Consider the following 16487-nt stretch of genomic DNA (forward strand, 5'->3'; position numbering starts at 1 on the left):
GGAACGCGCGACAATGGTCGTTTGCTTGTTGCCGGAGCCGCGTCTGTACGCCCGATAAAATCGCGCATACAGAGCGCTCCTTCGGTGCGCTCATGTGTGAACACTTGCTGCTGATGCATATGAGAGGCAAGTGGGTGAGGAGAGCCATGAGCTCATGAATATAGCGAATCATTGGCATGCGCTGTCACTGTTAGAATTTAAAAGTGAGGGCAGCAAAAAACTGGTGACAGATTCCCTTTAAAAATTATATTCTCTGTGAGAACAATTATATATATAATTTTATATATACAGTACAGACCAAAAGTTTGGACACACCTTCTCATTCAAAGAGTTTTCTTTATTTTCATGACTATGAAAATTGTAGATTCACACTGAAGGCTTCAAAACTATGAATTAACACATGTGGAAGTATATACATAACAAACAAGTGTGAAACAACTGAAAATATGTCATATTCTAGCTTCTTCAAAGTAGCCACCTTTTGCTTGGATTACTGCTTTGCACACTCTTGGCATTCTCTTGATGAGCTTCAAGAGGTAGTCCCCTGAAATGGTTTTCACTTCACAGGTGTGCCCTGTCAGGTTTAATAAGTGGGATTTCTTGCCTTATAAATGGGGTTGGGACCATCAGTTGCGTTGAGTAGAAGTCAGGTGGATACACAGCTGATAGTCCTACTGAATAGACTGTTAGAATTTGTATTATGGCAAGAAAAAGGCAGCTAAGTAAAGAAAAACGAGTGGCCATCATTACTTTAAGAAATGAAGTCCAGTCAGTCAGGCGAAAAATTGGGAAAACTTTGAAAGTAAGGGCTATTTGACCATGAAGGAGAGTGATGGGGTGCTGCGCCAGATGACCTGGCCTCCACAGTCACCGGACCTGAACCCAATCGAGATGGTTTGGGGTGAGCTGGAACGCAGAGTGAAGGCAAAAGGGCCAACAAGTGCTAAGCATCTCTGGGAACTCCTTCAAGACTGTTGGAAGACCATTTCAGGGGACTACCTCTTGAAGCTCATCAAGAGAATGCCAAGAGTGTGCAAAGCAGTAATCAAAGCAAAAGGTAGCTACTTTGAAGAACCTAGAATATGACATATTTTCAGTTGTTTCATACTTGTTTGTTATGTATATAATTCCACATGTGTTAATTCATAGTTTTGATGCCTTCATAGTCATGAAAATAATGAAAAAATTTGAATGAGAAGGTGTGTCCAAACTTTTGGTTTGTACTGTATATATATATATATATATATATATATATAGTGAGACAGTGACAGATCTCACATAGGTTAGAGGCAAGGAAGGGGTGAATAGTGCGGTCCACACCCCTATTCCCCTACAGGTTAGACCAGCTGGAGGTACTCAGGCTGGCATAAAGCACCTCCCAGGGGGTCAGTAAGGTGGCAGTGTGTTACCCGTGGAGAGAGGCCTGGAGGCTCTGTGAGTGTGGTCTTAGCTAGGCAAGACTGAGGGACCACGAGGCTGGGAGATAGCCTGCAGTTGGGGGACAAAGCGACTCCTGGGAGGGTCGCAGGGCCATAGTCAGGCGGACTACTGAGCCCCAATCCCGCACAAGAAACACTGGACTGGAGACAGTGGGTGTACTGTGCTCTGTACAGCCAGGAGGCTGTGGGACATTGGCTGGGAAAGCCGTTTTGGTTCCCAGGGTGTGAACGGTGACTTAGGTGAGTCAGGAATACTGTGTTTAGTTAGAGCCTGGACGGGCGAGTGTTTATTGTTTTCTTGTTTTTCTTTTGCTGGTGTGCCACAATAAATGCACTTTTTTTTACCTTAAACCTGGTGTCCTGAAGCCATATCTGTGAGGATGATCCCCCTGAAAGAAAGCTACCCCTCACAATATATATATACTAGACATTAAGCTTGTTACAATAACGGGCATTTGAACAGTAGTGCATACACATTAATATGATCAGTCTATAATAAATAGCAAGGGAATTTGATGCTGACACTGTGGCTGTGGCTGAAACGGTTGACTGGGGCTAATTCCTGAGACTGCTGGCAGTGTGACTGGTGGCTGTGGCTGGTGTCACTGACTGATGGCTGAGATAGCTGATACTGACTGGTGGCTGAGACAGCTGGCACTGACTGGTGGCTGAGACGGCTTGCACTGACTGGTGGCTGAGACGACTGGCACTGACTGGTGGCTGAGACTGCAGGCACTGACTGGTGGCTGAGACTGCGGGCACTGTGACTAGTGGCTGAGACGGCTGGCAGTGACTGGTGGTGCTGAGACTGCGGCTTTGGTTGAGACTTCTGTCACTATGACTGGTGGCTGTGGCTGGTGGCACTGACTGATGGCTGAGACAGCTAGCACTGACTGGTGGATGAGGTGGCTTGCACTGATGTGTGGCTGAGACGACTGGCACTGACTGGTGGCTGAGACTGCGGGCACTGTGACTGGTGGCTGAGATGGCTAGCACTGACTGGTGCCTGAGATGGCTGGCACTGACTGCTGGCACTGATTTCTGGTGCTGAGACTGCTGGCACTGTGACTCGTGGCACTGACTGATGGCTGAGATGACTGGCACTGGTTGAGACTGCGGGCACTGTGACTGGTGGCTGAGATGGCTGGCACTGACTGCTGGCACTGACTGGTGGTGCTGAGACTGCTGGCACTGCTACTGGTGGCAATTACTGATAGCTGAGATGGCTGGCACTGACTGGTGGCTGAGTGGTGTGCTGCAATTCTATTGGCCGGAACGCTGCGCATGCACATTTAAATTGGCGCATCGTGCATGCTCATCTAAATCAATGCATGCGCATTTAACTTCCTCGCACAGGGCTTTTATTATATAGGAGATATATATATATATATATATTATAAGAAGGTACCTGGAATCATCGTGGATGGAGGGTATGTGTCACTGAGGTTCCTGGCCTCGGTGAAGTAAGAGCCGGTATTTTATGTGTAAGCAGCTATTGCTAATTGATACCTGGAGATTAAGCATGGCTGTAATAGCAGATCCTGGATGGCTCTTACTGGGAGTAGTCAAAGTGCTGGGTGGGTGACTACTTCCCATGTTCCAGGCCGGGTTTTGCCAGGTATAAAAGCCAGCCAGCACTGCCAGGTGTGGTGGATTTACCTCCCTCTGACAGTGGAGCTCAGGAGTCTGTGTGCTGTGAACTGAGGGCTGTGCTGGGATTTGAGGTTTGAGCCGGGCTGGAGGACTCAAGCCCCTCTAAAGGCGAACAGGCCGCCCATGGACTTGATGAGGCTAAACTGATAACAGGGTGTGAATTAACACCCAGGAGAAAACTTTTATTGTTTATGGACTTTCTTTGTGTGTGAACAAACACCAAGCCACTTGTGATACAGCTTATCTGCATTTTGTTATACACCAATGTGTGAATAAACACAGCTGTTTGATTCAAGAACTGTGTACTTTGCCTCTATACTGCATCCGCTAGTCCTAGCTATCAGAGCAAATCCCCACAATTGGTGGAGGATGCGGGCAAGCGCAGTGAGGCTGGCATGAATGCCGATATATTTTTGGGTTTGCATTTTTGGGCACAGTTGTATGTCGTACATCAAACCAGCTGTATTTAAACCCGTGCCCCGCGAAAAATGGAGGCTGTTGTGAAGGCCCTCATGGAGGCTAATTTACAGCAGTGAGAGACCAACCTGCACCAACGGGAGGCTAATAAGCAGCAGCAAGAGACCAACCAGTTGCTGCTACAGCACGTGATCGCTTTGCAGACAGCGGGAGCAACCCCAGGCTTCGACGATGCCAGGAAAGCAGTCCATGCAGTGATCCCTAAGATGACACCCGCAGACGATATCGAAACCTACCTGCCGATGTATGAGAAAGTGGCCACTGGGGGAAAGCTGCCCGAGACCAGTGGGCTGAGGTCGTTGCTCCTTTCCTGGCATCAGAGTCCCAGCGGGTGTATTTCGATTTGCCGGACGATCAGGCGCCCGCTACCCGAAGGTAAAGGGTGAGATTTTGGCAAGACTGTAGGTGAATGTGTTGGTCCGGGCCCATCGGGTACATCAGTGGGGGTTTAAGCCGGCTGAGCCAGTGAGACCCCAGTATTATGACTTACTCCACATCAGTGGCTACAGCCTGATGTGCTGAGTCCTACAGCTATGCTGGATGGACTATTGGCTGACATATTCTGGAGGGCCTTGCCACCCCCTCTCCAGCACTGGATCGGCCAGGTATCTCCTGGAAATGCCCTGGTGGAAGCTGGTGGAACGCTATGAGGCCACCAAGAATCTCAAGGGGGGTTCTTTTAGTAGGAGGGCAGGCAAACTCCAGAACTCTGCACCCCAGGCCTACCGGTATGAGCCAATGAAACCCCCGCAGGAGGTTCCCCCTATAGGCCGGACCCAGTTAATCTGCTGGCAGTGTCAGGAACCTGGCCACACCAGAGCTGAGTGTCCTCAATGGGTTGAGCCCATGGACACTAATTGTGGTTACCGATCGCTATATGCTAGGAAACAGTGTGCCACAGGTACCCCGGAGGCTCTAGACCACGTGTGCCAGGTGGAAGTGGGAAAAACTCAAGCTGAGGCACTGCTAGACTCAGGGAGCTTCGTGACCCTGGTAAGGGCTACCCTGGCGTGGTCCGCTGAGTATACTGGCCGGAAAGTTGGGGTGATGTGTATTCATGGATACTTGAAAGACTACCCCACCGCGCTGGTGTCTCTAATCACGGTGGCCAGCAGGGGGACCCACGAAGTGGCAGTAGCCACAAATCTCCACTATGAACTCATAATAGGGAGAGACTTTCCAGTTTTCCCTGCCCTATGGCCGGTTGTGAGAGTTAAGGATACCCCTGAGACAGAAATAAGCCCAGGAGATTGGCCTTTTTCATGGGACGGACAGAACCCTGGGAACCTCAAGCCGTAGGGCCAGCAGTAGGGGTGACCGCCACTTTGGTGGAAGAGGGGGAGACAACCCCGCGTATTGTAATGGTGGGAGACTTGGAGGAGTTGCCACCGGGTCCTGGGTTGGCAGACCTCAACGTCTCCGGGGAGAATTTTGGTACAGCCCAACGCCAAGAACCATCCCTATACTGGGCCTGGGAGAATGTGCTAATACTTGATGGTGTACCCCAACAAACTGGGGCTGAGTCAATGTTTCCCCGTTTTGTGGTCCACCAGAATATGCTATATAGGGTAAACCAGCTGTGGGGTGAACCTGTTGGTGGCGCCCGTCATCTGGGACTGCAGAAGACACAGGACTGGATACTACAACGGTTTTACTGGCCCAGTGTCTTTAGAGATGTGGATGATTTTTGCCCGACCTGCCAAACCACTAGCCCCCAGCACCTGTTCTGCAGTCCTTTAGTGCCCCTCCTGATTATCGAGGTACCATTTGAGAGAATCGCTATGGATCTCGTAGGCCCAGTACTGAAGTCCGCTAGGGGGCACCAACACATCTTGGTCGTCCTGGACTATGCCACTCGGTACCCGGAGGGGGTGCCACTGCGACATCCATCAGCCAAACTCATAGCAAAATAGTTAATGGAGATGTTTTCTTGAGTGGGGATACCCAAAAAGGGGACTCCTTTTATGTCCAAGGTCATGCGGGAGCTCTGTAAGTTTCTGAATATCAGATACGGACATCCGTCTATCACCCGCAAACTGACAGCCTAATAGAAAGGTTTAATGAGACGTTAAAAACTATGTTAAAATGAGTAGTAGCTAAGGATGGAAAGGACTGGGACCTCCTTCTGCCCTATCTTATGTTCACATCCACGTAGTCTGTTGGACATAACCAAAGTGTCACGGTCCCTGCCGTGACAGAGGTTGAGAAGATCGGATAGACTTGCTGCATGTGAGGCTATCTGACAGGTCACTCTGTTTTTCTCTTTGTATGTTGTTGTTTGGCAGGATCTCACCTCTCCTCAGGTTCTGCTTGTTATCAGTGATTAGGCCGCCTGACACTGCTGACCATGCGGTTGACATTTCCTCTTGCAGTTGCTAGAGCTTGTTTGTCTTGGATCTCCTGCGTTTCCACACATCTCAATGCTAAGTACTAGTTGCCTTTTCTGTTTGTTGTTCTCAGGTGTGTTTTAGTTCTAGGCATAAAAGCAAGCCAGCACTGCCAGGTGTGGTGGATTTACCTCCCTCTGACAGTGGAGCTCAGGAGTCTGTGTGTACTGTATATATACAGTATATATATCCCATCATAGTATACCGCTGTGTAAGTTATTTTCTATACAATCGATGAGGCCGATTGACCGCTATTTAACACACACAGGTGATCACTTTTGATTAAAGCACATGGCACTTTATGAAAATATGTATTGATGTATGGGATTTTTGAAGATCAATAACTATGGTTTCACGAGATATGTGCTCCACTGATTTGTTATATGCTTTGCAATTTTTGTATCTTGTATTTACACCAGATCATGTATTTTTAAACATTTTGTATATTTGACTATGTAATTGTCACTGATTAATTCACCAATTGACTCACATGGCATAAATGTGGATTCTCTGACACCAGTTTGTATGCTTGATAAAGACTGCAATGAGCAGTTGAAACGTTGCAGAGGGGAATAAAGCGGGTCTTTTTCACTTTTACATCGGAGTGCTGCCTCTTTTTTGGAGAACTATAATTATATATATATATATATAGATAATAATTTTACCATAGACCACTGAAAGATAGACTTTAGAAATTATATTGGTACCCAGGAAACTCAAGGGCAAACATTCTTAATCCCACAAAAATTCAGTAGTCACCCCTGTCTTAATTCTATCAACTGTAAATTGATGAATAAGGGACAATTTTTTGTACATCCGATTACAAAAGATACATGTAAGATAAAACACTATCTAACATGCGAATCCACATATATCGTATATGCATTATGGTGTCCATGTTCCAAAAAATATATTGGTGAAACAACTTGTGACCTCAAGATACGATTAAATCAGCACAGGTACTCTATACAAAAAAACATATGCCTGTATTAAAACACTGCTGACATGGGCCACGTTGAAAATTACTTGAATTGCATTGTCATTGACAATGTCCCCATGCCAAGAATAGGTAATAGCATTGGATATTCAGACTTACCGTAAATCTTTAAAACCATTGGGTCTGAATATTGATTATAAACCCTAGCTAATTGTATAAAGGTAAGTTTTTCTGTTCTCTAACTTGTGGTCCCATTCTACAATATAATGTCGGCAACCGTATTTTTGTTATTAATTGTTTTTTTGTTTTTTTTAACCCTTTCAATTGCGGGCCAGTTTTCATCTTCCTGCCTAGGCCAGTTTTTAAAAAAAATCTGACATGTGTCACTTAATGTGGTAATAAGTTTAAAACGCTTTTACTTATCCAGGCCATTCTGAGAGTTTTCTCATCACATATTGTACTTAATGACAGTGGTAAAATTGAGTCAAAATATTTCATTTTTATTTATAAAAAAATACCAAATTTACCAAAAATTTTGAAAAATTTCCAAATTTCAATTTCTCTACTTTTATAATAGTAATAACTCCGAAAATAGTTATTACTTTACATTCCCCATATGTCTACTTCATGTTTGGATCATTTTATGAATGCCATTTTATTTTTTGGGGACGTTAGAAGGCTTAGAAGTTTAGAAGCAAATCTTGAAATTTTTCAGAAAATTTCCAAAACCACTTTTTAAGGACCAGTTCAGGTTTGAAGTCATTTTGTGTGGCTTACATAATAGAAACTACCAAAAAATGACCCAATTTTAGAAACTACAAAACTGATTTTACAAACTTTGTTAACCTTTTAGGTGTTCCACAAGAATGAATGGAAAATGGAGATGAAATTTCAGAATTGCACTTTTTTGGCAGATTTTCCATTTTAATAAATTTTTTCTATTGACAAAGCAAGGGTTAACAGCCAAACAAAACATAATTTTTATTTCCCTGACTCTGTAGTTTATAGAAACACCCCATATGTGGTTGTAAACTGCTGTACGGGCAAACGGCATTGCGCAGAAGGAAAGGAACGCCATGTGGTTTCACTGGGATAATGTTAAGCTGCCATGTCACATTTATAGATGCACCCCTAGAGTAGAAACTCCAAAAAAGACCCCATTTTGGAAACTATGGCATAAGGTGGCAGTTTTGTTGGTACTATTTTAGGGTACATATGATTTTTGGTTGCTCTATATTACACTTTTTGTGAGGCAAGGTAACAAAAAATAGCTGTTTTGGGCCAATTTTAATTTTTTGTTATTTACAATGTTCATCTGACAGGTTAGATCATGTGGTATTTTTATAGAGCAGGTTGTTAGGAACATGACAATACCAAATATGACAACTTTTTTTGGTTGTTTGTTTCAGTTTTTTATAATAAAGCATTCTTGAAAAAAAAAAAAATTTGTGTCTCCATATTCTGAAAGCCATAGTTTTTTTTTATAGTTTTTGGGAGACTGTATTATGTAGGGGCTCATTTTTTTCGGTATGAGATGATGGTTTGATTGGTACTATTTTAAGGTGCGTATGCCTTTTTTATCGCTTGGTATTACACTTTTTGTGATGTAAGGTGACAAATAAAGTTGAGCGGACACCTGGATGTTCGGGTTCAATGGGTTTGGCCAAACTTCACAAAAAAGTTCGAGTTCGGGACCCGAACTTGACCCCGAACCCGAACCCCATTGAAGTCAAAGGGGACCTGAACTTTTGGGCGCTAAAATGGCTGTAAAAATGTCATGGAAAGGGCTAGAGGGCTGCAAATGGCATCAAAATGTGGTTAAGAGCACTGCAAGTGGTCTGCAAACAAGTGTGGATAGGGTAATTACTTTAAATAACATAAAATACGTAAAAAAAATAAAAATAAATCTTGATCTAGGAGGATGAGGTCCATATGGAGTAGTAGGTTGAGGAGGCGGTGGATGTGGCGGTGTAGGTGGAAGTGGAGGAGGAGGAAGTAGCCTAAACTGCTTTTTGGTTTTAAATGTATTTTTCATTTTTTTAATTAGGGTACACCCCAAAACATTGGGAACTATAACCTGTGATAACCCCCTCCAGTCGTGCTAAACACACGTTCAGACAATACACTGGCTGCAGGGCAGGCCAACACCTCCTAGGCATAAAGGGCAAGCTCAGGCCATGTGCCCAATTTGGAGACCCTGAAGTTGAAGGGGGCAGACCCTTTATTCAGTACGTGTAGGTGTGTGCACACATACCGCTCCACCATGTCGCACATCCCCGTGATGTCCACGATCCAATTTGGATATCTGCTCTATCAACTTTCGATGTTCTTTTATGCGCCTATCATGGTGATCACGGGTGGCGGGGAATCAGGGTTCCAGGCGGGAAAGGGAGACTGAGAAAGGGATACCATATCCAAGGTCGGTCAATAGATGAAATGAAATGTAATTGAGTGGAAATGTGGGACAAAGTATTGAAGCATAAGCTTCCAAGTTAAGGAGAGGGCGCGTGGCAATTACCCACTCCCGACTCGGGGAGGTAGTGACGATAAATTACAATACAGGACTCTTAAGATGCCCTGTTAGTGGAATGATTAATAAAAAATTATAGGAAATGTTACTGGGGTATTTTGGATTTGGAAACGTTAGCCAGGAAAGACCCTGCTGCCGCTTTGTTGACTTTAGATAACTTCTGCCTGAACGCATGTCCACCATCCATTTGGATATCTTCTCTATCAACTTTCGCTGTTCTTCTCTGAGCCTACCATGTTGATCACGGTTATCGGTGAACCAGGGTTCCACGGCGGAGAGGGAGCATGAGAAAGGGAGACATCATTCAATGGAGGTCAATAGCTGCAATGGGATGAAGCGAAAATGTGGGACAAGTTATTAAAGGAGAAGGATCGAATGAAAGGGCCAATTAAAGACGAATTTTAGAAATTTAAGTCCCTGTCACCTATGTAGAGCAGGGGTTTTTCATCGCCAGAAATGTGTTAATGTTACCCACCAATGGAACAGATTATTTTTAAAAATTTCGGTCCCTGTCACCTATGCAGAGCAGGGGTTTATTCACGGCAAAAATTTAAAAAATTCAACCCAAGAATGTAACAGAAAAATTTGTGAAATTTATTAACCTGTCTACTAGGTAGAGCAGGGGTCTATCACAGCCAAAAAATGTTGAATGTCACCCGAAAATGTAACAGATAAATTAGAGAAATTTATTAGGCTGTCAACTAGGTAGATCAGGGGTATATCACAGCCAAAAATTGGTGAGTTTCACCCAAAAATGTAACAGACAAATTAGTGATTTATTTTTACCTGTCTACTAGGTATAGCAGTGGTATATCACACCCAAAAATTGGTGAATTTCACCCGAAAATGTAAGAGACAAATTACTGAATTCTTTTTTTACCTGTCTACTAGTTATAGCAGTGGTATATCACACCCAAAAATTGGTGAATTTCACCTGAAAATGTAACAGACAAATTAGTGATTTTTTTTTACATGTCTACTATGTAGAGCATGGGTATATCACACCCAAAAATTGGTGAATTTCACCCGAAAATGTAACAGACAAATTAGTGAATTTTTTTAACCTGTCTACTAGGTATAGCAGTGGTATATCACACCCAAAAATTTGTGAATTTCACCCGAATATGTAACAGACAGATTAGTGTTTTTTTTTTTTACCTGTCTACTAGGTAGAGCATGGGTATATCACACCCAAAAATTGGTGAATTTCACCCGAAAATGTAACAGACAAATTAATGAATTTTTTTAACCTGTCTACTGGGTATTGCACTGGTATATCACACCCAAATATTGGTGAATTTCACCCGAAAATGTAACAGTCAAATTAGTGATTTTTTTTTAACCTGTCTACTAGGTATAGTAGTGGTATATCACACCCAAAAATTGGTGAATTTCACCCGAAAATGTAATAGACAGATTAGTGTTTTTTTTTTAACCTGTCTACTAGGTAGAGCATGGGTATATCACACCCAAAAATTGGTGAATTTCATCCAAAAATGTAACAGACAAATTAGTGTTTTTTTTTTTTATCCTGTCTACTGGGTATAGCAGAGCTATATCACACCCAAAAATTGCTGAATTTCACCCGAAAATGTAACAGACAAATTTGTGATTTTTTTTACCTGTCTACTAGGTATAGCAGTGGTATATCACACCCAAAAATTGGTGAATTTCACCCGAAAATGTAATAGACAGATTAGTGTTTTTTTTTTACCTGTCTACTAGGTAGAGCATGGGTATATCACACCCAAAAATTGGTGAGTTTCACCCAAAAATGTAACAGACAAATTAGTGATTTATTTTTACCTGTCTACTAGGTATAGCAGTGGTATATCACACCCAAAAATTGGTGAATTTCACCAGAAAATGTAAGAGACAAATTATTGAATTCTTTTTTTACCTGTCTACTAGTTATAGCAGTGGTATATCACACCCAAAAATTGGTGAATTTCACCTGAAAATGTAACAGACAAATTAGTGATTTTTTTTTACATGTCTACTATGTAGAGCATGGGTATATCACACCCAAAAATTGGTGAATTTCACCCGAAAATGTAACAGACAAATTAGTGAATTTTTTTAACCTGTCTACTAGGTATAGCAGTGGTATATCACACCCAAAAATTTGTGAATTTCACCCGAATATGTAACAGACAGATTAGTGATTTTTTTTTTTTACCTGTCTACTAGGTAGAGCATGGGTATATCACACCCAAAAATTGGTGAATTTCACCCGAAAATGTAACAGACAAATTAATGAATTTTTTTAACCTGTCTACTGGGTATTGCACTGGTATATCACACCCAAATATTGGTGAATTTCACCCGAAAATGTAACAGTCAAATTAGTGATTTTTTTTTAACCTGTCTACTAGGTATAGTAGTGGTATATCACACCCAAAAATTGGTGAATTTCACCCGAAAATGTAATAGACAGATTAGTGTTTTTTTTTTAACCTGTCTACTAGGTAGAGCATGGGTATATCACACCCAAAAATTGGTGAATTTCATCCAAAAATGTAACAGACAAATTAGTGTTTTTTTTTTTTATCCTGTCTACTGGGTATAGCAGAGCTATATCACACCCAAAAATTGCTGAATTTCACCCGAAAATGTAACAGACAAATTTGTGATTTTTTTTACCTGTCTACTAGGTATAGCAGTGGTATATCACACCCAAAAATTGGTGAATTTCACCCGAAAATGTAATAGACAGATTAGTGTTTTTTTTTTACCTGTCTACTAGGTAGAGCATGGGTATATCACACCCAAAAATTGGTGAGTTTCACCCAAAAATGTAACAGACAAATTAGTGATTTATTTTTACCTGTCTACTAGGTATAGCAGTGGTATATCACACCCAAAAATTGGTGAATTTCACCCGAAAATGTAAGAGACAAATTATTGAATTCTTTTTTTACCTGTCTACTAGTTATAGCAGTGGTATATCACACCCAAAAATTGGTGAATTTCACCTGAAAATGTAACAGACAAATTAGTGATTTTTTTTTACATGTCTACTATGTAGAGCATGGGTATATCACACCCAAAAATTGGTGAATTTCACCCGAAAATGTAACAGACAAATTAGTGAATTTTTTTAACCTGTCTACTAGGTATAGCAGTGGTATATCACACCCAAAAATTGGTGAATTTCACCCGAATATGTAACAGACAGATTAGTGATTTTTTTTTTTTACCTGTCTACTAGGTAGAGCATGGGTATATCACACCCAAAAATTGGTGAATTTCACCCGAAAATGTAACAGACAAATTAATGAATTTTTTTAACCTGTCTACTGGGTATTGCACTGGTATATCACACCCAAATATTGGTGAATTTCACCCGAAAATGTAACAGTCAAATTAGTGATTTTTTTTTAACCTGTCTACTAGGTATAGTAGTGGTATATCACACCCAAAAATTGGTGAATTTCACCCGAAAATGTAATAGACAGATTAGTGTTTTTTTTTTAACCTGTCTACTAGGTAGAGCATGGGTATATCACACCCAAAAATTGGTGAATTTCATCCAAAAATGTAACAGACAAATTAGTGATTTTTTTTTTTATCCTGTCTACTGGGTATAGCAGAGCTATATCACACCCAAAAATTGCTGAATTTCACCCGAATATGTAACAGACAGATTAGTGATTTTTTTTTTTTACCTGTCTACTAGGTAGAGCATGGGTATATCACACCCAAAAATTGGTGAATTTCACCCGAAAATGTAACAGACAAATTAATGAATTTTTTTAACCTGTCTACTGGGTATTGCACTGGTATATCACACCCAAATATTGGTGAATTTCACCCGAAAATGTAACAGTCAAATTAGTGATTTTTTTTTAACCTGTCTACTAGGTATAGTAGTGGTATATCACACCCAAAAATTGGTGAATTTCACCCGAAAATGTAATAGACAGATTAGTGTTTTTTTTTTAACCTGTCTACTAGGTAGAGCATGGGTATATCACACCCAAAAATTGGTGAATTTCATCCAAAAATGTAACAGACAAATTAGTGTTTTTTTTTTTTATCCTGTCTACTGGGTATAGCAGAGCTATATCACACCCAAAAATTGCTGAATTTCACCCGAAAATGTAACAGACAAATTTGTGATTTTTTTTACCTGTCTACTAGGTATAGCAGTGGTATATCACACCCAAAAATTGGTGAATTTCACCCGAAAATGTAATAGACAGATTAGTGTTTTTTTTTTACCTGTCTACTAGGTAGAGCATGGGTATATCACACCCAAAAATTGGTGAGTTTCACCCAAAAATGTAACAGACAAATTAGTGATTTATTTTTACCTGTCTACTAGGTATAGCAGTGGTATATCACACCCAAAAATTGGTGAATTTCACCCGAAAATGTAAGAGACAAATTATTGAATTCTTTTTTTACCTGTCTACTAGTTATAGCAGTGGTATATCACACCCAAAAATTGGTGAATTTCACCTGAAAATGTAACAGACAAATTAGTGATTTTTTTTTACATGTCTACTATGTAGAGCATGGGTATATCACACCCAAAAATTGGTGAATTTCACCCGAAAATGTAACAGACAAATTAGTGAATTTTTTTAACCTGTCTACTAGGTATAGCAGTGGTATATCACACCCAAAAATTTGTGAATTTCACCCGAAAATGTAACAGACAGATTAGTGATTTTTTTTTTTTACCTGTCTACTAGGTAGAGCATGGGTATATCACACCCAAAAATTGGTGAATTTCACCCGAAAATGTAACAGACAAATTAATGAATTTTTTTAACCTGTCTACTGGGTATTGCACTGGTATATCACACCCAAATATTGGTGAATTTCACCCGAAAATGTAACAGTCAAATTAGTGATTTTTTTTTAACCTGTCTACTAGGTATAGTAGTGGTATATCACACCCAAAAATTGGTGAATTTCACCCGAAAATGTAATAGACAGATTAGTGTTTTTTTTTTAACCTGTCTACTAGGTAGAGCATGGGTATATCACACCCAAAAATTGGTGAATTTCATCCAAAAATGTAACAGACAAATTAGTGATTTTTTTTTTTATCCTGTCTACTGGGTATAGCAGAGCTATATCACACCCAAAAATTGCTGAATTTCACCCGAATATGTAACAGACAGATTAGTGATTTTTTTTTTTTACCTGTCTACTAGGTAGAGCATGGGTATATCACACCCAAAAATTGGTGAATTTCACCCGAAAATGTAACAGACAAATTAATGAATTTTTTTAACCTGTCTACTGGGTATTGCACTGGTATATCACACCCAAATATTGGTGAATTTCACCCGAAAATGTAACAGTCAAATTAGTGATTTTTTTTTAACCTGTCTACTAGGTATAGTAGTGGTATATCACACCCAAAAATTGGTGAATTTCACCCGAAAATGTAATAGACAGATTAGTGTTTTTTTTTTAACCTGTCTACTAGGTAGAGCATGGGTATATCACACCCAAAAATTGGTGAATTTCATCCAAAAATGTAACAGACAAATTAGTGATTTTTTTTTTTATCCTGTCTACTGGGTATAGCAGAGCTATATCACACCCAAAAATTGCTGAATTTCACCCGAAAATGTAACAGACAAATTTGTGATTTTTTTTACCTGTCTACTTGGTATAGCAGTGGTATATCACACCCAAAAATTGGTGAATTTCACCCGAAAATGTAATAGACAGATTAGTGTTTTTTTTTTACCTGTCTACTAGGTAGAGCATGGGTATATCACACCCAGAAATTGGTGAGTTTCACCCAAAAATGTAACAGACAAATTAGTGATTTATTTTTACCTGTCTACTAGGTATAGCAGTGGTATATCACACCCAAAAATTGGTGAATTTCACCCGAAAATGTAAGAGACAAATTATTGAATTCTTTTTTTACCTGTCTACTAGTTATAGCAGTGGTATATCACACCCAAAAATTGGTGAATTTCACCTGAAAATGTAACAGACAAATTAGTGATTTTTTTTTACATGTCTACTATGTAGAGCATGGGTATATCACACCCAAAAATTGGTGAATTTCACCCGAAAATGTAACAGACAAATTAGTGAATTTTTTTAACCTGTCTACTAGGTATAGCAGTGGTATATCACACCCAAAAATTTGTGAATTTCACCCGAATATGTAACAGACAGATTAGTGATTTTTTTTTTTTACCTGTCTACTAGGTAGAGCATGGGTATATCACACCCAAAAATTGGTGAATTTCACCCGAAAATGTAACAGACAAATTAATGAATTTTTTTAACCTGTCTACTGGGTATTGCACTGGTATATCACACCCAAATATTGGTGAATTTCACCCGAAAATGTAACAGTCAAATTAGTGATTTTTTTTTAACCTGTCTACTAGGTATAGTAGTGGTATATCACACCCAAAAATTGGTGAATTTCACCCGAAAATGTAATAGACAGATTAGTGTTTTTTTTTTAACCTGTCTACTAGGTAGAGCATGGGTATATCACACCCAAAAATTGGTGAATTTCATCCAAAAATGTAACAGACAAATTAGTGTTTTTTTTTTTTATCCTGTCTACTGGGTATAGCAGAGCTATATCACACCCAAAAATTGCTGAATTTCACCCGAAAATGTAACAGACAAATTTGTGATTTTTTTTACCTGTCTACTAGGTATAGCAGTGGTATATCACACCCAAAAATTGGTGAGTTTCACCCAAAAATGTAACAGACAAATTAGTGATTTATTTTTACCTGTCTACTAGGTATAGCAGTGGTATATCACACCCAAAAATTGGTGAATTTCACCCGAAAATGTAAGAGACAAATTATTGAATTCTTTTTTTACCTGTCTACTAGTTATAGCAGTGGTATATCACACCCAAAAATTGGTGAATTTCACCTGAAAATGTAACAGACAAATTAGTGATTTTTTTTTACATGTCTACTATGTAGAGCATGGGTATATCACACCCAAAAATTGGTGAATTTCACCCGAAAATGTAACAGACAAATTAGTGAATTTTTTTAACCTGTCTACTAGGTATAGCAGTGGTATATCACACCCAAAAATTTGTGAATTTC

The sequence above is a fragment of the Bufo bufo genome, chromosome 1 (assembly GCF_905171765.1).
Source record: "Bufo bufo chromosome 1, aBufBuf1.1, whole genome shotgun sequence".
Lineage (NCBI taxonomy): Eukaryota > Metazoa > Chordata > Amphibia > Anura > Bufonidae > Bufo > Bufo bufo.